Genomic DNA, 23,108 nt, shown 5'->3' with positions numbered 1-23,108 from the left:
ATCCATAGCTGTTGAGTCAAAAAAGTTATGGGTAGGATTGATTAGGCATGAGCATAGTTATTCGGGTGAAGCGGGGGTGATTAAAAAGATCTAGGTGATGGGTCGTACCATTGACTAGGCTTGCATCCACCATGGTCCCCCCATCCAAAGATGTACCTGGATGGCCATTGATGAAGAAGCTTTGTGTGGTGTGTGCGCATAGGAAAAAGCCCAATGAGAATTGCAGGTGTTGTACATGGGCAAGGGCAAAATGTGTGCCTGTGGTCCTATTCATCTAGATATTCCTAATATTAAGAGACTAAGGTTATGTAAAAGGGGAGGAGAAGGGTGTGTGTGTGTGAAGGGACTTAAGGTCCACTAGCTCATCTATTTAAAGGTGAAGCTAGGAGAGGCATTTTGTATGGAGTAAGAAGCCTAGTTGTATTTGAGCAACTTAATAAGCAAGATATTTTCTTGTATTTTGTGAGTCTCTCTCCTCCACATAGTTGATCTAGCATGAGCACCATGAAATCTTATCATGGTATCAGAGCTTTGGTTGATTAGACCCTTTTGTGGTGTAGAATAGGTCAAACGTATCATCTTTCTCTTGTGTGGAGCTGAACCTCCTGGCAGTGGAGGCCTTCTAGCTACTCGTGGAGGTAAGATCTCAACGTGCTTTCAATTGGAGAAGTGAAAAGGAGGCCCAGGCACTCACGGTCGTGCAGCCGATGGAAAGCTTGCTTTGCTGCCGTAGCATTGCCGCCTGAGTGAGTCGGCACACAAAAACTGCAGCAGGGGTAGTTGATGTCGTACAGCCATACAACGCCTGTAGCTCATCGCAAGCCACATGGGCTTAGGGCTTTTGAAGCCCATAGCCTCTAGTACCTATAGCTTGAATCTCAGCCTCAATGGTGCATCGACGCATCTGCTACAGTGAAAAAACTAGGGCGGCCCTGAAAACCATTGAAGCTCACCATTAAAGCTTCAAAATCAAGTCTTTTCTTGCTCTAATCCCCTCTTCTTTGCTCTAATCACCTAAGTGCTCTTGTGAGGGCTTGTTGCTGATCCAATTTTTGATTTTGAAGCGATGGCCATACACCACGAGGTATTCATGAGCCTCATTCTCATCAAGCTCCATCATCAACATCATCTTCAAGTGCACAAAGCTTTTCAAAGTGTGCTTATGAGCACTAATAGTGTTGATTAACACTAATGAGGCTTTTAATCCAATAAAGGGGAGTCATTCTAAAGTGTTTTTAAACACTAAGAGTGTTCTTAAACACTAATGGCGAATCTAATCACCAAATGCAAGTGTCATTAGATGCTAGAAATGTGCTCTTAAGCACTAATTATATTTTAAAATACTAATGGTGATCTTAATCACCAAACAAAGTGTTCTTTAACACTAATGAAGCTAATACCCATCAAAATTAGTGGTTGGGCACAAACCCTAAGTGCTAAACCATAAAATTTACCATCTTAATCTCCTTTTTTATGCAACATCCTTGGCTTGGTTAAGAGTTGTTGCACTCTCATAAGCCTTTCTCTTTCTACTTAAGCCAAAATATCATAAATTTTTGGTTTTTTCTTCTTCATAAATCAGCCCATTACTCTCTAGTAACCTCCATTATTACCCAATGTCAAAGGACAACACCCAAATTAAGAAGTTCTCAGAAGAGGGCTTCCACACTTGGCAAGTCCTTGTCAAGTACAAAATGATGTCCAAAGGCTTTTGGCCATTCATCTCTGGCACTAAGGTTATTGATCGAACTAAGGCTGAAGATCATCACATTCACATCTTATCACATCACATTCACATCTTGTCACATCACATTTACATCTGCTCTTATCACATTCACATCTCATCTAATCACATCGCATCCATTTACATCACATCACATCACATCTCATCACATTCACATCCACGTCTATTTACATCACATCACATCTCATCCACTTTTAGTACCGTTTTCTACTTTCGATACTGATAGGACTTTTCTAAGTTTATGCGAATTGCTTGGCCTAGTTAAAGGTACTTTTTCTCAATCCCATTGAATCTACGTATCAGAGTGTTGTTGAAGGTTTAAAAAGGAAAAATAAACCTTATTAATATTGAATAGTAAAAATTTAGAAAGAGCATTTAAGTATTGTATTTTCATTCCTTAAGCTTCATTAATGAGAATTAATTCTAAACTTCCATTTACTCATTGGATCTTGGATCCTCCCAAAGGATTCCAGATTCTCTTTTTTGAATGAGAATTATCCAAGTTTTCTCGATGGGTATTTTCATATTCTTTCTCAAATTTCTCAGGTAAACTATATTCAATATTCTTCTTTTCGAGTAAAAGATTCATGTGATTTACAAAAATCAATTCTACCCATATTTCCCAATAAAAATAAAAATACTCAAAATTTCACTTTTAATAAATACTCATAATTTGAATTATGCCAAAAGTTCCTCTTTTACCATTTAATTACTTGGATCAATTATCATGGGAATTCCTCTTTTTGCATAAAAATAAATTTACTAAAATTACTCTTTTTTTATAAAATTAATTATGCATAATTACAAAAAATTTATTTCCCATGAATATGATGAAAATCATTCTTTTTGCATAGGATGTCCAATCGTAGAATATGGTAGGAAGTCCTCTTTTAGCATTATACATAAAAACAAGATATGTATTATTTTTAAATTTTTTTACCATAACTTCACTGGCTATTACTAATAATTCTCAATTTTTTTTCTAAAGAATAAAAGCTTGTAATGAAAATATGATAGTAGCTCCTCTTTTATGCTTAAAATCAAAGTATGAATTTAAATCATAAAATTAAACATAACTATGATTATCCCACTAGCTTGATCTAATTTCAACACTCCTCTTTTTCCAATTTGTTAGGATAATCGATTTCTCATTTAGAATGAATTAGAGTAGTTTTAAATAATCTAAAAGAATTTACCATTATTTTAATAGCACAAAATCATGAAAATATCATTTTCTTAATCTCTAGCTTATCAAGCCTAGAGTTTAGCTTTGAATTAAGAGACTATCATTGAGAAGCATCCTTTTTCAAGGGATTTAGCCATAAAGTGGCTATTGTTTTAGAGAGAGATTTACTTAAAGAAAGCATTACAAATAAGTATAAAGATTAACTTTCTCTTAATTAAACATTAAGACTTTAAGGGAAAGCTTGATTTGAATTAAAACAATCATTTAGAAAGCTTCTCAAGCTTGAGAGGGGTTGAGAAGAAGAAAGTTATTGAGAAAATTGAAAAGAACCATAAAAATTGATTTTACCTCAAAGTTTGGCTTGATTCTCTAATTGCAGGTGAAGATCCCAACCAATCAATTGGTCCACCAAGAGGAGAAGAGCAACTCCAAGAGTTGTTGTAGAGAGAGAGAGCTCCAAGCTCCCAAGAGAGAGTAAAGTTTAAGGGATAATAGAAAATATGATTATTTTAATATAATACTAGCATGGCATAGCTTCAATATTTTATTACAAATGATTGAGGGTCTATTTATAGGTTAGGGAGGCCACTAACTAAGTCCAATTGGGTTCTTTGGTTTGATCTAAGAGAGAGGAGAGATAAAATATCACAATTTTTTCAATTAAAAACCCTTCCACACATGTGAAATAGGAGCCTACCTCAAGAGTCCCCTTTCCTTACCAAGGTGTAAAAAATGCATCATTATTCTAAAATATCTCATTTTTTTAGTAATATCTCATAATTTTTAACTAATAAACCTTGTACTCAGTCAACTCTTCATCTTATGTGAGAATTTACTCATTTTTTTGGTATTTTTTTTATTCTTTGGATTTATCTCATCCCAACACTTGGATTAATCCAATTGGCCCATTAGAACCTTAATTGGACTATAATCTAAAAATTTCTGAAAATGTAGACCCTTAGGCTAAGGTCCCTTATACCATTTTCAATTGATTCTTAATGCACATTGGAAAGTTCAATTTGAACTTCTATTTCAAGGGAATCCATTTTAGACACTAGGAGGCTTTTTATATCCAAAGATATCTCAATTTTGGATGATCTCTACCTAGACATTTTCTCTCTCTAGGCCAAAACAGGGTCAAATAAGATCTTTCTTCTATTTCAAAGAGGGAAATAATTACAAGAACAGAAGGGGAGGTTCTTACACCTTTATACCTCAAAAGTTGGAGGGAGGAATCTTACATGTAGCATTCTGGACCCAGCAGGATGACTGCTTCTTTTGTCTCGCACGTGGGAACCACATAAAACTTACAAGCCAATGGGTTAGAGACAATATGTACAATTTGTGTAAAATACCCAAGGCTTTGTATACGGTTTTCACTAGGCAATAGAATTTTGGCATGAGAAGTTTTAAGAGATGGTTTGCCTAGGGAGACCCATGTTTCCCATGGAAAAATATTTTGGCTCGCTACTATGGGAGATAGCACGGCATGCTTTCTTTTCATATTTCTGCCAAAGGGAAAATCTATCTAGATCCTAAGGGTGGTTGTTTCAAGTTGTGGAGCTACACAACTTGAAGTGAGGGAATTGCTTTGTAGGTTCATGAAGGGTCTAGCTGTTTGGAGCATAAATTGTGTGCCAAGTTTGCGATCTGGGAGGGTGTCAAGGGTTTTCAGCTAGTCATGGTTGACTTCCACACTATTGACAAAAGTGACTGTGCATGCTTCGGGGGTGCACTACTAGAAAACCCTTGGTATCACGTGCGTCAAGAGGTATTTAAAAAACCCCTTAACTAAAATTTTTCTTTCAATAAAACAACCCCTCTTTACTTATGAACTAACGGATTTTTTTCTAAAGTTGAATAAAAAAACCCCTCCTGTTAATGTAATTCTCTTAATTTTTATCAATGTATCTAATTAAAAAACCCCTCCTGCTGAACTCACGTGGTACACTAACATTTTTTGAGGTGAACCCCCCGAGCGTGCATGGCACCCGCAAGGGCTTGAAAAGCATCACAAAACAAAGAGATCTTTGGTCCTGGTAGTGGGTCGTTCACAGAGTCTTCGACAAAGGGAGCTTTAGCCATGGGATGTGAGTACCAAATATAAAAATTGACTTTGAGCATTTGAGACTCTTTGCGGAGGTAGACATGATACGTGTCCTAGTCATGGATCAATTGTGTTTGTGGCATGAAGGGTCTACCCTATTGAGAGATGTAATCGCGGTGTTGTGTGTATGGGAAAGCACCCTAAAGGTGCAAGATATTGGGGCAAGATAAGAATGCCACATGTAATATTGTATGGTGTGTGCGTGTTGACCAAAAGAGTGGAAAAGGGAGTGCCACATGGATGATGATGTGTAAAGTGGGATAAGGCTAGAGGGCCTATATCATTGTATGGTTCATTGTGATATGCAATAGAAAGAGATCAAGTGTTAAGTGTGCAATCTCTCTCTCTCTCTCTCTCTCTTATGGAGTTCTTAGTGTGGTTTAATCCACCTTAATTATGTTGCTTAATCTTGTGTCTATCACCAATGATCAATCCCATTTTTGCTTAATCTTGTGTCTATCACCATGATCAATCCCATTTTTGCATTGTTAACATGGTATCAGAGCCTGGGTGGGCTCTTGGTCATGGTGATTATTATGTATATTAGCTTGTTTGTGTGTTTGTTTGATTAAGCATGTTATTATGGTTCATTTAAAAAAATAATGTATGCACACTCTATTATTGTTCTCTATTTGCATTTGAGAGAGGAGTTCAAAGCTGCCTATGAAGCTGAAAATCAAGATTTCAGCATTATGAAGACTATGGAGTCTTCATCAAACATCAAAGAAGCTGCCCAAGAGAGTTGCAAATGGGAGTTTTGCAACATGAAAATCTTGCTAATCATCATGGAAGCTGAAAATGGAGATTTCAGCAAGACTATGGAGTCTTCGGTGTCATCATCAAGGAGAAGCTGCCAAGGAGATTTGTGAAGGTATTTTAGTGTTTTTGCCTCTAATTTGGTATTTGAGCATGGAAGAATGTTCATATTTGAGAAGGGTTGCTATGTGTGGGATTTGTGGATCCCATGGTTCTTTGCATTTGGGCAAAGAGTGTAAGAGGTGCAATGCTTGTCTAAGAAGGGACAAGCAGTTATGGGCTTGGAAGAAGTCCATGGTTGAGCACATTGGAAAGGGAAGATGCTCATTGGTATGGGTAAATGTTGGGAAAGCAATTGGGGCTTTCAAAAGGTTTGCACCTTGGTTTCTTGAGAGAAACCAAAATGGAAAAGCACCCTTGAATGGATGCATGCATTGAAGGAAAAGCATGCTGATTTGGAGGCCATGAAGGTCATGTCAATGGTCATGGAGGAAGACCTCAACTTGGAGGTCTTGGAGAGGCAAAGTAGCAATGGGAGATGCTATGGAGTTTTGAAGCTATTGAGAGAGGTGAAAGGCAGCATGAATAAGGCGAGCTTATAGCAAAATGGCTCTAGAAAGAATGTTGTTGTACAGAAGAGGAGGAGAACCCATCATACAAGGTCATGAGGAGAGTCATGCTCGTGAGAGGAGAAGGCAACTGATAGTCTCTACGCAAATGTAGCATTTTCTATTTGTAGCCCAAAGGAGAAGCTTGATAGAGACAAGTCGTGAGGAGGTCAATCACTATAGGAGCTGGGATGAGCTCCAACAGAGAAAAAACAAGCAAGCAAGTAGCCATGGAAAATTCAGAGGCGCTACTACGTAAGGGCTGTAGAAGCGCAACTCATGGACAGAAGACCAGTTGTTCCAAGAAAAAGCAATGTGGGACGATAAGACAGAGTGGCCGCATTGTGTAAGAGCAGCGTGAACACAGTCAACTCGTGGAAGATGATGCAACACAGAGAACAGAGTTGTGTTCCCTACCCCAATAGCAGCAACATGAGGAGAGAAGTGGGTGGATAAGGGCCACCCACCACAGCCCGTCGAGCTTCATTGAAGCTTCATTGAAAAGAGATAATGTGTGGCGCTCGGCGACCAGCTGAGATAAAGACTAATTAAAAAAAAAAACAAACTACGATCTTAAAAAAAGCCTTAATATTTAAATTTGTTTGTATCTCTCTCCTATGCCCTAAAATAGTGGGCAATTATTGACTTATGTGGAAAAGTCATGGACCACTTGTATTTTGTGGGTACGCTTGCACACAACATAAAAAGGATTGTATTTGTTTTCACCCATGATTATGAGATGGATAATCGTACCCGAGCCTGCGTGCTCAAAACGAGATGTGTATTCACCCATGGTATGAGGGTAACCTACTCGAGCTCACCTAGAAGCTCGAAATGGTTGTTGCGTGATGTGTGCATGAGCGATGCACGTGTGAGGTGCATGCGCATGGGTTGGTTCCCACCCGAACTTTCATGTTCAAATCGGACTCAGTGGTTCCGCTGTGAGTGAGTCGGCTCAAAATGGACTTGGTGTCTAAGATGGTAGACACGCGCACACATGATTTGCTGATGGACACTCCAATGTATCATTGAGGGGGAGTGTTGAGAGAGGTAGTGATTGCATTTATGCAATGCTACATTGATATGGGTGATGGATGATGGGTGAGTTGTGGAACACCTCGATTAAGAGGGGGTGTTGAGAGATGTAATCGCGGTGTTGTGTGTACGTGGGAAAGCACCCTAAAGGTGCAAGATATTGTGGCAAGATAAGAATGCCACATGTAATATTGTATGGTGTGTGAGTGTTGACCAAAAGGGTGGAAAAGGGAGTGCCACATGGATGATGATGTGTAAAGTGGGATAAGGCTAGAGGGCCTATATCATTGTATGGTTCATTGTAATATGCAATAGAAAGAGATCAAGTGTTGAGTGTGCTATCTCTCTCTATCTCTCTCTCTCTCTCTCTCTCTCTTATGGAGCTCTTAGTGTGGTTTAATCCACCTTAATTATTTTGCTTAATCTTGTGTCTATCACCATGATCAATCCCATTTCTACATCGTTAACATACCCAAGATGCTGTCATATGCGGCATTAAGAAATTCCATGACTACAAATGTGAGGTGGAATATCATGTCACAGACTTTTACCTTGAGGTCATGCGCTAGTCCCAGGGATTTGGAAGATTTCCCATCTGCAAGCTTGATCACCAATGTGGTGGGATTAAGGCATGGGTGGCCCCAGTTTTCCCATCATGTTCTTGTGAGAATGCTTATGCTAGCACCTCCATCTTGGATGCCTTTGACCACATGTCCATTTGTTATAGGAAATGGGCAAGGCTGTGTTGGTTTCATCACCTTCAAAGTAGTGGCCTAGTGCATTTACACAAATTGTTGGTGCACCTTTGGGTTGTGGATTGTGGTGATGGAGTAAGTATGGATGATGGGGCTTAGATTCATCCAAGGGAATGTGAGTTAGCCCTCTCCTCCACAGAAGCCTGTAGTTTACATTCCATCCAATCCCAAAGGTCATTCTAGAAATTTGGACTACCTTTTAACAAGATTCCAATGGGCATTTGGATTTGGGAGAAAAGGAATGCTAAGAGGCCGGCCTGGTTGCGTTGATGAGGAGCTTCCTCAGGTGTGGGGACTTGATCATAAGGTGGACCAGCAATAATATATGGAATTTCAATTTGGTTCTTATTTAACGAGGGTGGAGGTCGAAATTTGGTTGCCGTAGGAGGATAAAATACCTCAGCAAGTTTGGTGTGTGGACCTTGTGAGTCACTGTCGGACTTTGTGTCATTGTTCGCATCGAGTTGTTCGATGTGAACGTGGGATTTGGGCTTGGCCGTCGGTGGAATAGGCATTGGAGGATTTGGGGACACATGTGGGGAAAAATCTTCATTTGTCAATGTCATGTTGGCGAACGGATCTTCCTCGGCCTTGAGTGTAAGAAGCAGGGGCTCCAGCCTTACCTGTTGTTGCTGAAGTTCAGGTTCTATGGGGAACAGTGTGCACTCAAGTAGTACTGGGTTAAAGGTTACAAAAGTGGGTGGCGGTTCTAGTTGAGCCTCATAGTGCTCTACTAGTGTTTTTGCCTTCTAAAGATGTTGCTTCTCAAGGATGGCATTGGGATATGTGGCCAACCGTTTTTATCGTTTGGTGATTTTTTGGGGGCTGCATGGGGGGGGAGTGGCAGTTTAGCATGATCATCACTCCTAGAGGAGGACGATGTGGTCTTTGTTGAGCCAGTGTGGATGCTAACCTGATCTTCTCTGTTGCCCATTAGAACGTTGTTTCTTTTGGGACGTGGCCTTCTTTAGCTTGGCCTGCACTGTGTGACGACATTCAATGGGATAGTGGATATCTTCCCATGTTGAACGCTCAACATGTTGAGGGATGGCATGCCTTCGACTATGGAGTGAGAAACTAATTGCAAAGGGCAATCTTTGAAGTAATGGTCGATTCCATAGCCATGACATTGTGGTGTCACTGGTAGGCGTTTCTTTTGAGGGCATTCAGCCACTCTATGGGGTCCGTGGCAGAGGAAACATAGAAGAGGTGGTTTTCCTATGGGTGCACATATATGTGAGGCATCAGCAAATGGAGATGGGGTGTTATGGGTGCCTGAGGGGGGATGGCGGAGCGCATGGGCTCCATTGGTTTAGTAATGGACCTGGTCTTGATCTTTCCATGACCAATAGGGTTTGCCTGGAGAGGCAACAACTGGAAACGAAAAGACTGACATTGGAGAAGGTTGTGGTGGCACTTTGTGTGAGTAGTTAGTTTGGGGTGGTGCCACTAGTAAGGTTTGGGGCCTGGGAGGAGAGGAAGGTAATGTTACAAATGAGCTTTGGGTTGTTATTGGTGTGGTGGCCAATTGTATGGAATAGCTTTCTCGCATGTTGTCATCGAGAAAGATTGCCCATTCACAGGCCTGATTAAAGGTGGAGGGGTCCTTGACCATGTGGTCGTGTAGTCTTAGGTTGTGCAAGCCCAAGAGGAAACGGTCCATTAAGTGCTTGTTGTCACTCAAATTTTTCATGTCTTTGCAATGCTATACAAGGTACTTGATATGTGCGATGTAGTCGAGTCATAAAGTTTCCTCTGGTTTTTGTTCCAATTGGAACATTTGGATGATGGTGCAAGGCCAAGAATGAAGGCCTCTTGCACTGCTTTGAAAGCGTCTTTGTGCCGCCGAGGGTCCAAGGATTGGAACCAGTGCACTGTCTTGCCTTCAAGGCTAAGTCCAAGGAGATGGACTTTGGTTGCATCATAAAAAAATTCAAATGCCTAATAGATTTGGTTAAAGACCTCAATGTGGAATACGGGGTCTCGAACTCCGTGGAATTTTGGTATAAGTTTGAAATTTTTTGCCTACATAGGTTTTGTATATGATATTTGTGGATGCAAGTGTGGTGACACTCCCCTTCCTAGAGCTTGGAATGTCAAGTTGTGGTGCAAGGGGAGGTGGTACAAGGGCAGGAGGTGGGAAGAGATCCGTGGATGGAGAAGAAGGTATGTGCATGTGCACGAGGCGTCTATCCACATTGGGGTGCATGTATGGAGGGGCCACACTAGATGAGGGATCTTAAAAAATAGTTCACCCTGATGGCCAAACATGTATGGAGGGGCCCCACTAGATGAGGGCTCTTCAAAAATCATTTTGCCCTCACGGCCAAACATGTGGTGTGGCAAAAATACATGTGAATGTGCAATTGGGGCTAGGGTGCCGATGAATGGTATGGAGGCACTAGGGGCATGTAACCATGACCGAAAGGTGTCCATGGTGTGTGGGGAAGCTTAGAAAAGCTTCAATGGTGTGTGCGCAGTCCTGAAAATAGGAGTTTTGGCTCTCTTTTTTGCCTTACATGTGAACGTATTCTTAAGGTAAAAAATGGTATTTTGAGGCATTTTATGCATGTAAAAATGACTCTAGTGAGTGACTGTCGAGGAGGTAGACCATAAGCATCTCTAAGGATTTAGAAATTTTGAGTTTTTTTTGGGATTGTTTTCGGGGAAGGTACATCCATATGCTTAGGTTGGTAGGCCATATGCCCCCGTGGCTAAGAAAGGTAGGGTGCTGTGGCAAGAGTTTTTTAAAAAACAAGTTTTTTTCGGGACGGTATGTCCGTACGCTTAGGTTGGTACGGCCAGGCTAAGGAAGGTACGATCATGGTAAATTTTTAATTAAATTTTGCTTAAGTTGGTATGCCCGTGGCTAAGGAAGGTACAGTCGTGGTAAATTTTTTAATAAAATTTTTTGAAAAATGTTTTTTTGGGACGGTACGGCCGTACGCTTAAGTTAGTACGCCTATGGCTAAGGTTGGTAACTGCTCTGGCGGCTAAGGAAGGAACGACTGTGGTAAATTTTTTTACTTTTTTTTGGCATGGTATGTCTGTACGCCTAGGTTGCTATGGCTGTACGCTTAGGTTGGTGCACATGTTGGCTAAGGTTGGTGTACGGTTGTTTGGCTAACCGTTGGCAATTTTAATTGAAAAAAAGTTTGTTTGGGACGATACGTTCATTATGCTTAGGTTGGCACGACCGTATAATTAAGTTGGTACACCCGTCTCACTAAGTTACTTAAGTTGGTAAGCCTTGGCTAAGGAAGGTATGATTGGTAAATTTTTTTAATGCTATTAAAAAAAAGGATTTTTTTTGGGATGGTACGTCCATATGCTTAGGTTAGTACGACTGTGTGCTTAGGTTGGTATGCTCGTGGCTAAGTTGGTACGGCTGTGGCTAAGGAAGGTACGGTTGTGGTAAATTTTTTATTTTTTTTTGAAAAAAAGTTTTTTTCGGGTTGGTACGGTTGTACAGTTAGAAGCGTATGCCCATGGGCTTAGGTGTGAACGGCCGTGGCAAGTTTGAAATTTGAATTTGAATTTCAAATTTGCAGGGAAGTGAGTGGGGGACAACTAAGATCCCCTTATTAATGCAACATAGGTGGGAAAAGGCTAAAGTTAGAGGTTACCTCTTAATTAGTGGATTTTGACTAACTTAGAGGTACTCTAGCTTAACTAATGATTAATCTTCTTATCCTACTATTAATCACCTTTTAACCCTCTTTTTTTCTCTCTATTAACTCCTAAATGGTGAGGAGTTTAGGAATGGGGGATTTGATAGGTGGATTAGAAATGTTTATGTTAATTAAATGATATGATCAGTCCTAATTAATCCCTCTAATTAGGCCTCTAATTAACCCACTCAAAAGAGGAAAAATTAAGCAAATGAGACCTATTTAGTGCTAATTCTTGCTAATTAAGGCCTAATGAGAATGGACTAAACATGGATTTGGGTCAAGGCAAGTGTTAAAAACACTAATGCCACTCCAATTAGTCTAATTACAAGAAATTAGGCTTAATTTTTTAAATTTTTGCTCTCTTTAAGCTCACTAATCACACTAACCAGTAGATTAGTGATAATTAGTGAAAAATAAGAGATAGTTTATGGTTTTTTTAGGTTTTTGTTGGATTAGGGTTCTATCTAACAATGCTAACCTACCTATGCAAAGGAATTAAGCAAAAGAAACAAGATTGAGCTAAAGATTAAGAAAAATAATCTAGGTTTCTTGCTAGGTTTAAGCAAAAACCCTCTTGATTAGGCTCTTTAATCAACTAAATCTCAAGTTTTTTCACTCAAACAAGTAGTAATCCTACTCTAAACAAAAACCTATGCATGAATCACAACAAAAACATGAAAAACAATCATATAAAACATAAAGAAACCAAAAAACCACATGCCAAAGAGCTTACCTAGCATCTGGCTATGGAGACTCCGTCGGATTCGAATCAAAGATGGATTTGACAAGTAATGGATTGGCACTCCCCAACAACGGCACCAAAAATGTTAAGAAAACCCTACCTTAACATGTCATGGGAAGTTGCCTATCCGTCGAGCTCGAGCAATGTGCTCAAGAGCTCCACTGTAGCCGCTCGAGTCGTCAGCCGTTCTCTCGCACTCATTGTCACCCCAAGGCGGGTGCTCTAATCTAATGGGTGATGCAACCTCTCTTGCAAAGATCATGTGGAATCTCCACGGAGGAGGATCACGTTGGTACCCTAATCACTCAAGCACGAGGGAGAGAGGGAGCAAGAGAGAAGCATGAGAGAACAAGTTTAGCACTCCCAAATCCTAACCCTAGGCACACCACACATGCTAGATTAGAGTTGCAAGAGAGAGAGAGAGAGAGAACACTCCACTTCTATTGCACAAATGGGAGAATCCATTATAAACAAGAGAAAGTGGCTTTTATAGCTCCAAGCCTTTTCCCACTAGCCGAGAGTAAGTGACCTAGGGTTCCCAAAACATAGCTACAAGGCTTTTCTCTATGGTTTGGCCAACTGACCAAGATCCTCTTGTTTGTCCTTCAAAGCTCACTACTTGGGAGCCTCTTTAGGGAATTTCCCTCATTAAATGACGTGATTTACAATATAGTACCGATACGCATTACATAAGTACGGACATAGTTGTCGTACGAATATGTTAACCAATATGTGGTTAACATCTACGTCAATGTATGCTGCATTGAACAATGGAAGGCGAATATATCATGCGAACATACATTTTGCTATTTTTTACATGAAAGCAATGACTGAATTGGATCTTTCTCACAAATACATCTTTTATCACGAAAAGAGTCACTTGGAAGCAAGATGATAAAGATGATAACCTTTACTTTCCTAGCTACACCATAAAAATACATTTAACAACCTTACGTCAAGCTTACTACAAATTTTCTTAGGCATAAGTACATAAGCAAGACAACAAAAATACGTAAGTTAGCTACCACAGAGGGCTTTCTACCATTCCAAGCTTCAAAACTATATGCAAAGTCTTTGTAGGATTCCTATTCAAAACATATGTTACACACATAATTCCGTCTACCCACAAAACCATGAGGTAACTCCTAATTTTTGCCCATATAACATGCCATCTCCATGAGTGACCTGTTTTTGCCTTCAGCTACATTGTTTTGTTGAGGTATATAGGACACAATACATTGGTGTTTTATCCCATGATCAGCCATGTATGCATGATACTTAGATATATACTCCCCCCTTTGATCAGTACACATGGTACCAATCTTACATGTAGAAAAATTTTTAACCATAGCAACACAAAGTTCTTAAAGCACATAAAAACCTTTGATTTCTATTTCAATGGATATACCCAGGTATGTTTAGAATAATCATCAATGAATGTGACACTATAGAGGTAGCCCCAAATAGATGATATCTTCATTAGGACCACATACATCAATATGTATAAGTTGTAATTTTTGGGGATAGCTCTAGTTGAACCATCTTTGGGAAATGATGCTCATTGCATTTTTCCAAGAATATAGCCCTCATAAACGTGTTTTGATAAGGGATTCAAGATGTAGTAGCTCAGACACCATGTCATGCTTATGCAAATGAGATGCAAACATAAAAAATTGCTAAAGTTTAAGTGACCAAAGCGTGCATGCCAGAGCTTAGCATCACCCATTGCCTTTGTGGGCAAAAAATGTACCTACAACATGCTTTTGTCTTTCACATGCACCTAGCTTGTAAAGGCCATAAGATAGAGTACTAGAAGAAAAAAATTGTATTGCCATCATGCAATCATGAATAATACATCTGTCATCCATAAAATGAACAACTAAGCCAGCCTTTAGTAATGGCAGAGAGAGATAACAAGTTCTTCTTGATTCCTTGTATATAGAATACATCTGAGAGTATGATTGCTCCACCATTTTTACATGATATGAGGAGTTTTCTACACGTGTAATAGTGTTTCCATGTGGAGAAGATTCAAGAGATGAGAACAAACTGCGATGAGAAGTAATGTGCTTACTAGCACCACTGTTAAAATACTAGACATGTACATCTATAAAATCGCCATGCATACATCCTTATGCAAAGGGTCAAATCTGCATTGCACAATGAAAGCCAATTATCATGTGCATAGTTTACAGATTTGTTGTTTTTTTCATTAGATGCATTAACTACAACCATACCTAAGTCTTTCTTTTTCTCCTTCTCCAGCTGCTTCCTACACTCATTAATGTAGTGACTAGGTTTGTTGTAATAGTTGCATTTGCCTTTTTATTTGTCTTGTTGCCTTCCTTGTCTGTAGGCTTTCTTGATGACTCTAATTTAAGCTTGTAACTATTTTGAGGAAAGGATTTACATTTTTCTCTGTTATAGCTGGCAATAAAAGAATGATCTCCTGTACACATGACAAATCTGTTTTGCCTAATAAGAGCAAAAAAATCAACTCCTCAAACTTCAAGACATTTGGATTGCCTTTCATCACTCATGAGTATGATGGTAGAAGCAAAACTTTGATTTAAGTCTAGCAACACATTCAAGACATTAGGTAGTACCAATGAATTGTCAAAATAAACTTCATCAACACTGGCCAACTGCTCCTTAAAATCCTTGATTTTTGTAAGGAAAATGTCCATGGAGTCTCCCTCATTCATATTCTCTGACTCTAATTGCTTGCATAGATAAGCAATATATGCTTCATTATGTACTTGCTAGTATAACGACACAAGTTCATCCCAAGTATGTTTAGTAGTCTTATGATGAGAGAATGTGAGGAATAATAATGCTCTTGATTGAAAAAGTGACGCATGTGCATGCTCATCTCTTCCATCCCACTTTGTATGTTTCTACGTAGGAGGTATGCTACCCTATGGTAACGTACCATGTGAAATTGAGTAAGTATCAGTAGATGTGCCTGCTTTAGCATGTTTATCAGAGGAACCCAAGATGTTTCTCAGTACCAACCACAACATTCTATAGCCCTTTTTCTTACTAATATATGTCATATCATATAGGACCATAACGGGTAGTTGGCCTTGTCAAGATTATCCTTAGTGGGATAACATCCAAAATGCATCACTATATGCCATTTTTGATAATACCCAAGCAATTAATCATGAAATTTAGAAGTGCTAAAAGTGATCCTTTGATGCAACCAAGGTGGCTGGGAGATTGACAATGGAGACCTGTAAGGTGTATGAAAGAAATAGAAAGTAAAGTGAGTAGAATGCTTGCTCTAAGATATAGAGGTCAACCTCACTTAAGTGTAGCATGTAGACAAGATCCGGTGTGGTGAGTGTCTGATGATGCTTTCAAATGTATCTACACACCCGTCTATAGTAGATTTGACAATACTACTTAAGAATCTGATAAAGAACAGTGCAAATCTGGTCCCCTTGAAGATGTCTGCAAAAAATCAAAAACCATGTGGATAGCTCCCAAAACATGCCTATTACAAAAATTTGACCCCCGCTAAACTTTAGTACAAAGTACTACACACTTCAAGGTCCTCCTTATTCTCCCAATAGGACTCTTTCTTCTTCCCTGATTCAAGAAGACATGGAACTTGGGGGTGAAGGGTAGGCAGCAACAATAGGGGTGAGGTGTTATATGTACATTATGTGTGCTATGTTATATGCACATTATGTGTGTATATACTAGGAGGCTAACCCACATTAGGCTTGTGAGCATGGGAGCATGGGAACAAGCTCTAGTGGAGCATGGGTTAAGAGTAACCTTAAGGGTTAAGATTAGGGTCAGGCATCCAAGGGTCACACATGGAAAATGGAAAGTCAAGAGTCACTTGAGGGCCCTCCTATATAATAGGGGCATGGGGCACACTCAAGGAGGCTTGGGGGCTTGGAGGCTTAGGCTATGGTCTCTTGTGTAGAGGTCCATATCTACTCACCTACCATGTCACACTATAGCTACATGCTATTGGATTAGAGTTATACCTCTTGATGGTATCGATATGGTGATTGGAACGTGTGTTACTACTATTCAATGGACCAATTGACGTTGTGGGAAAATTCCGTGAGTTTAATGCTATTTTTTCTATTTTTATGGTTTAAAATAAGCATTAATGAAAATTATATTAAAAATACCACATATTTTATTATGGATAATTTTTGTAGAATGGATTTCCTAAATTTATAGATTTTTAAGAAATTTTTTTTCTAATTTTTTAGAGTTGTTTTGAGCATTTTTATGATTAAAAATGTATTTTTTATACATTTTTGCGAGTTTTTCTGCGTGCACGCGATCAAATTTCTGTCAATTTTTTGTTGAAATTCAGTAGGGGCAGCATGTTGATGCATGGATTGCTCTCCCATGTGCATGGGACTCTCTTCGTCTCTCAATTCTAAATTTTTTTCTATTTTTTCTCACATTTATAAACCACCTCTTAAAAAAATATTTTTTATTAATATTAATAATAATTAAGAGTTAATTATGATTAAAAAAATAATAAAAAAATTAACCTCTCTGTTAACAGAGAGAGAAGAGATGGGAGGAGAGAGAATGGAAGGGAGAAGAAGGAGAGGAAAGAGGGGAGAAGAAGGGAGTTTTCTCCCTCTCCCACTCTTTTGCGCACAGGCAGGGGGGGGGGGGGGGGGCACGCAGCTGCCAGTGAAAAAAAGATGCCCCCTCCCCCCCCCTAAAAAAATCAAAAGCCATAAGCTTTACAATAAAGCTTATTAATATTTTTTAATTTTTTTAAAAATGAGTTTTTTAAATTAAAAAACCCTTTTGAAAGCTTTGAAAGCTTTTCAAAAAATCTTGGAAAAAAGCCCAAAAAAGAGAAGAAAATCTGAATTTTGAGAAAAAAATTTCTTTGAAAATTTTTGGAATTTATTTTCTTAAAAACTCTTGGCTTTTCGCATTCCCAGGAAACCTTTTGGCTTTTTGAATTCTGGAAACACTTTTGACCTTCCGTATTTCGAAAACTTTTGACCTTTCACATTCCGATTTTTTTTTGTCTTTTCATTTTCTCGAAACTTTTGGCTTTCCGTATTCCGAGAAAACCATTGGAATTCTGAATTTTTTTGACCATTCGTATTCTAAATGCGTTCGGGGTAATTTTTTTTTTTAAAATTCCTAAAAATTAGTAAAAAATTAGACAAAGGTTATTTTAAATTTTGGAAAAATGTGGGGTTGGTGTTTGGCATGTGGTGTGTCCATTCGGGCACCCGTGACCATTCAAATTCCTTTAAAATATATTTTTTGACCTAAAAAATTAAAAATCCAAAACTATAAATTTTCATTGGATTTGAGACTTGTTGGGCAGAATTGGAAATTTCGTGAACGATGGGATTCTCAGAAAAAATTAGGAATTTTCTAGAAACTATTTTTAGAAATCCTAGAAATTGGTATTTTTTAAAATATTAATGGTATTTTAGCAAATTTATTTGCTGGAAATTTTCTGAAAAAATATAGGTTTGGAATGCCATAAGATAGGTTTGGTGGAATTCAAAATTATCATATTTTGAGGCCCTAAAAAATTAGGAAAAAAATTATGATAATTCTTTTTCTTGAGAATTTAATATTTTTGAGGGTTATTTAATTTTGAAGTATATTTTCTTGTGCTGACATTAGATAGCTGCGATGGCGGGTTATAAATTATTAATACGATTATATCTCGTATTAGTAGTTATTTTTATTTGGATTAATTCTAAACGATGTTTTCATGATTTTTGGCCTTTGTTTAGCCATTCTTTTTGGACATGTTCCTTAATTTCTTTTGATGGCTATAAATTGCATTCAAAGTGTGTTTCACCTTTGACACTTTTCCATGATAATTTATTTTGCACTTATTTAAGTGTGGTTTGTGCTTAATTTCTTAAGCCTAAGACAAATTCTATCATGGGTCAATTGATTGGTTTGTTTTGGTGGATTTTATTGGATGTTTTCCAAGTTTTATAGAGGAGCTTTTATGCTTTTATCCATGGTTTTATAAGGATCTTTTGATCTTTTGGATAATATCATGTGCTTTGAAGGTAGCATTTGCCTTCGTTTTTTATACATAATTTTGGAGTATATTGCTTGTACTCTTGTACATATTCTAACTTGGATACCTAGTTGCTTATATATCTAGGTGAGTTATTTTTCTACCCCAGCTTTATTGTGTTTATTGGATAGTTATCATTAGAAAGGCGCTAATAATTCAATTTCTTTTCTAATTATGTACTCGAAAAGAGTTATTCCTTGATGTGGTCTCAGTTATATAGAGACAAGATTTAGTATGTGAAAGTCTAGATAAGGCCATCTTATTCCTTTTATATAGGATTTTATTCATTTTTTCCTAGACGGCATACTAGGGAGTTTCAAATTGTTAAGGTATGTGTATGGGTGGTATGGGCCGCTAGTGATCCCTCACATATATTGTCTTATGGGATAATTTGGGCTCAAGATTGTTGCTTTGCTTACATCACTTAGCATGTTGACCTCAACATTCAAAGACAATCTCATTTTCTAAATTCACTACAAGTTATAGTATGGGCATTCTCTAGATAAACTTTGTTTATCTATAGTCTGCATGTTTTGATGAGGGTAATCTCGTCGGCATTTTCACTTGTTAAAATCTCTTTCTTTAGAGTTCAAACAAGTTTATCTTGTTGTGGTCGGATTAAAGAAATTTGGATTTTTCCTTTGTTGGCATTTACTTCTCTAGTCCCGTACTGTAGGTGATTTACAAAATCAACCTGATAGGTTTACGGATGAACATATGTGACTCAAGACGTTGATGACTCTCTATGTTGATGACTCTCTATGTTGATATGGATAACTCGGGACGTCGATTATTCCATGTGTGCAGAGTGCAATGTTTTGAGAGAGGGGAAGTATGATATATGTACATTATGTGTGCTATGTTATATGCACATTATATGTGCATATTCTAGGAGGCTAACCCACATTAGGCTTGTGAGCATGGGAGCATGGGAACAAGCTCTAGTAGTGGAGCATGGGTTAGGACTAACCTTAAGGGTTAAGGTTAGGGTTAGGCATCCAAGGGTGACACATGGGAAATAGAAAGTCAAGAGTCACTTGAGGGCCGTCCTATATAATAGGGCATGGGGCACACTCAAGGAGGCTTGGGGGCTTGGAGGCTTAGGCTATGGTCTCTTGTGTTGTAGAGGTCCATATCTATTCACCTACCATTTCACACTATAGCTACATGCTATTGGATTAGAGTTATACCTCTTGATGGTATGGGACATCAAGGTAGAGATATGATGTATTTCATTTATAATTCATGTGTGCATCTCTTGGGCTCGGGGGTGGTTGGGTGGATGAGTTTATGCCTGATTTATGCATGTTTATGCATAACAATTATCTAGAGAGATCTTAGGGTTTTAACATGAGGAGCGTATATTTTGATACCAAATGTTAGAAATAGGGTTACAAGAATGCACACACACAATCAAGGGATCACATAATGAGATGATAGATAGATAATGAATGTGTCCTATAAAAATATGATAAGAATACCCCAATATGGGTGTATAATAGCATGGAAAAAAAAACATCATAAAGAGGGAAAAAGTGCCTTAGCTAGTCCTAGTGTGTTCACACACATCACTACCAAATATGGCTACATCTGATTGTGTCAACATTTCTTTGGACCCCCCCACCTCTACTTCACCCTTGCTACTAATAAGCCTTAGAATCACCTGCTAACTTGAAATAATCAATATAATTGTGCTTGTGATTGCCCAAAAAAGGAAAAAAAAGAACAATAATAATAATAAAATTTTATAATATCATTGACAATTCAGGAGGATGAACTCATTGTGATCAATGTGGGTAATGATGATGATCCCAAGGCTATCAAATAAGTGTAAAGCTAGATCACTTCAGCGTGGGGAGGTCTAGTTGCTACCCTAGTCTTCTTTTTATCTTTTCAGATGGTGATCCCATCCATTTCTTAATTTTTCCACTCCTTATCCAGGGTCTTTCCAATAGCATTGGTAAAATCTAGATACTTCTTCCATTTTGAGCACCACAAATACCAGAGGGAAGGCACATCCTTCTATTTCTATTTCTTCTCCTCTCATACTTCCCATTGGTCAAACTCTTCTTGATTTTCTATCTTCACCTGGAATAGGATTGGTTATATTATAGTTATGCCCATTCTTTTCACTAAGCTTTCTGCTAAACAATATATTCACTCCGGATCCTCCATCCCTAGAATGACATGTTATATGGTTTGTTGTCTTAGTCTCACTGGTGACCTTCGAAACTCATGTGTCATAATAGTTTGCCACCCTTTCTACACTAGTGTAGTATGTTATTCTAGCTCCATTATTGGCATTTCTACGAACTTGTCTTGAGGAACTAGCTTTTGGAGTAGCTTTTGCCTGTAGTTTGGCACAAGTGACAGGAATTGGTCTAATATAATGTTTAGCTTCATCTTACTTAGGTCATCCCATAGCTCATATCTTGCTAGACTCTTCTTGCTTTCTTTGTACTCATGGCCACACTTTTGAATTTGGGATGAATTGATAACAATTGCCTACAACATACAAGGATGTGTTTGGTTGGGACTATACATACATGTAGGGAATTGATCCAAGCTTCTATTATTAGCACAAGATCAACCACAAGGAAGACATGGTGCCCATAAAATAGAATAGGAACATAATAAACCCATAATAAACCCATAAAATAGAATAGGAACATAATAAACCCAAATTCTGCAAGACAAGTGAAGGAAGAAATGGTCAAGTTGCTCAAGGTAGGGTTCATTTCTCCCATAAAAAAAGCAAAGTGGATGTCACTCATTGTGATAGTAGTAAAGAAGAATGGGAAGATGAGAGTCTATCTTGATTATAGAAAATTAAATGCGGCGAATTCTTTTCTGCTACCATTTACTAATTCACTTTTGGATGTAGTAGAAGGACATGAAATGTAATCCTTCTTGGATGGATTTAGTGGTTAGAATTAGGTCCAAATGGCTCCAGAAGATTAGGAGAAGACTACATTCATCATAGAATGGGAGGCATTTGCATCAAATGTAATGACTTTTGCCCTCAAGAATGCACCTGTAAATTTCCAATGAATGGTATAATAAATCTCTGACAAATACCTCACCACATTCATGAGGGTGTTTGTTAACGATGTCAGTGTGCTTGGAAAGAAGTTTGAGCATCTGCATCACCTAATCCTATGTCTAGAAAAAATAAAAAAGAGAGGGTAAGTCTGAATCTAGAAACTGTGCATTTGTAGTAATAACAAGTAGATCTCTACTAGGCCATGTGAGGTCAAAGAGGCTTGGTAGTAGATTCAACTAAGGTAGAGGTGATTGTGAAGTTATGGATTGTGCTCGAAGGATGTAACATGCCCATCTTCAATAATACTACATGCCCATGAACTTATGGTCTTTTGTGATATAAAAAGTCAACAATTTTAATAAATGCATTGTTTCCACTTAAAATATTAGAATTTTGAGTCCAAATTCAGAATCTGCGCGTGATTTTACCCTAATATAGGATTTTACAGCATTCAAAACGGACACTCGATCAAGCCTATATGTAAATTTTTAGTTATTTTCAGTTAAAATACGGTAAACTTAAACCTTAATAAATGCACGACCGGGTGTTTGATTGACAAACAGTTAGCACCCCTATGACTAGGGAGATACCCCATACATTTTTGCCGATTTTTTTTTCGCACCGTTCATCGAGGCGGCCAGTGTTCGAAATTAGGGGTCCCCGCCCCAAAAAGATATCATACACACACCCACGCACCCGCGCAAGGACCATAGGCCAACCGCCCTAGTGTACGGTCCACATAGACCACCACGTGGATGCCCATGCTGCCTCTAACCCGGAAGGAACATGCGTACCATAGCTTTTGTCCTCGCACATGCACCACTCCTCCTTTCCCCAAGCTTATGTAGACCATAGGCCGGTATACTTTCACCGTACACCGTCCTTTGTACCTATGCCTTGCTCTCTCTTTCTTTGCACCCGTACACCTGCATATGTATAAACCCCTACCTCCTCGTGGTCGAGAGACCCCAACACACTACTGTACGCATACTTGTCATTCTGCCAGCGCCTGCACCCAGCTCTGCACGATACTGAATCACCGTACTATACCCGATAGCCTTCCAACAAGCCATTTTCACCCATCTCCAAGTAAGCCCTCTGCAAGATATTTCTTGCCTCCTCTCACCCTTGAGGCTAGAGTGTCCTTAGCTGCTCCCCCCCCACTCCCCTTCCTTCCCGTGTGAATAGACTTAAGGGGAGGACTCCTCCTCCTCTCCCTCTAGTTGCAGCCTTCTCCCTGCAAATCCATTTTAAGGAAACCTCCCCCCCATTAGCGGTGACTTTAGTAAGGCATTTTAGTCTCTTAGAGGTGATTCACGTCTAGGGGTTCTTTGCTCATAACTTGAGCAAACAAGCTCCATATTGTGATTCGACTGAAGCATTGGATTCAAGGCATCGCATTC

Source organism: Cibotium barometz, chromosome 6 (assembly GCF_041138505.1).
Source record: "Cibotium barometz isolate CiBa-2024 chromosome 6, ASM4113850v1, whole genome shotgun sequence".
Classification (NCBI taxonomy): Eukaryota; Viridiplantae; Streptophyta; class Polypodiopsida; order Cyatheales; family Cibotiaceae; genus Cibotium; species Cibotium barometz.
The sequence above is the reverse complement of the archived record's forward strand: the minus strand, read 5'-3'. Positions refer to the sequence as shown.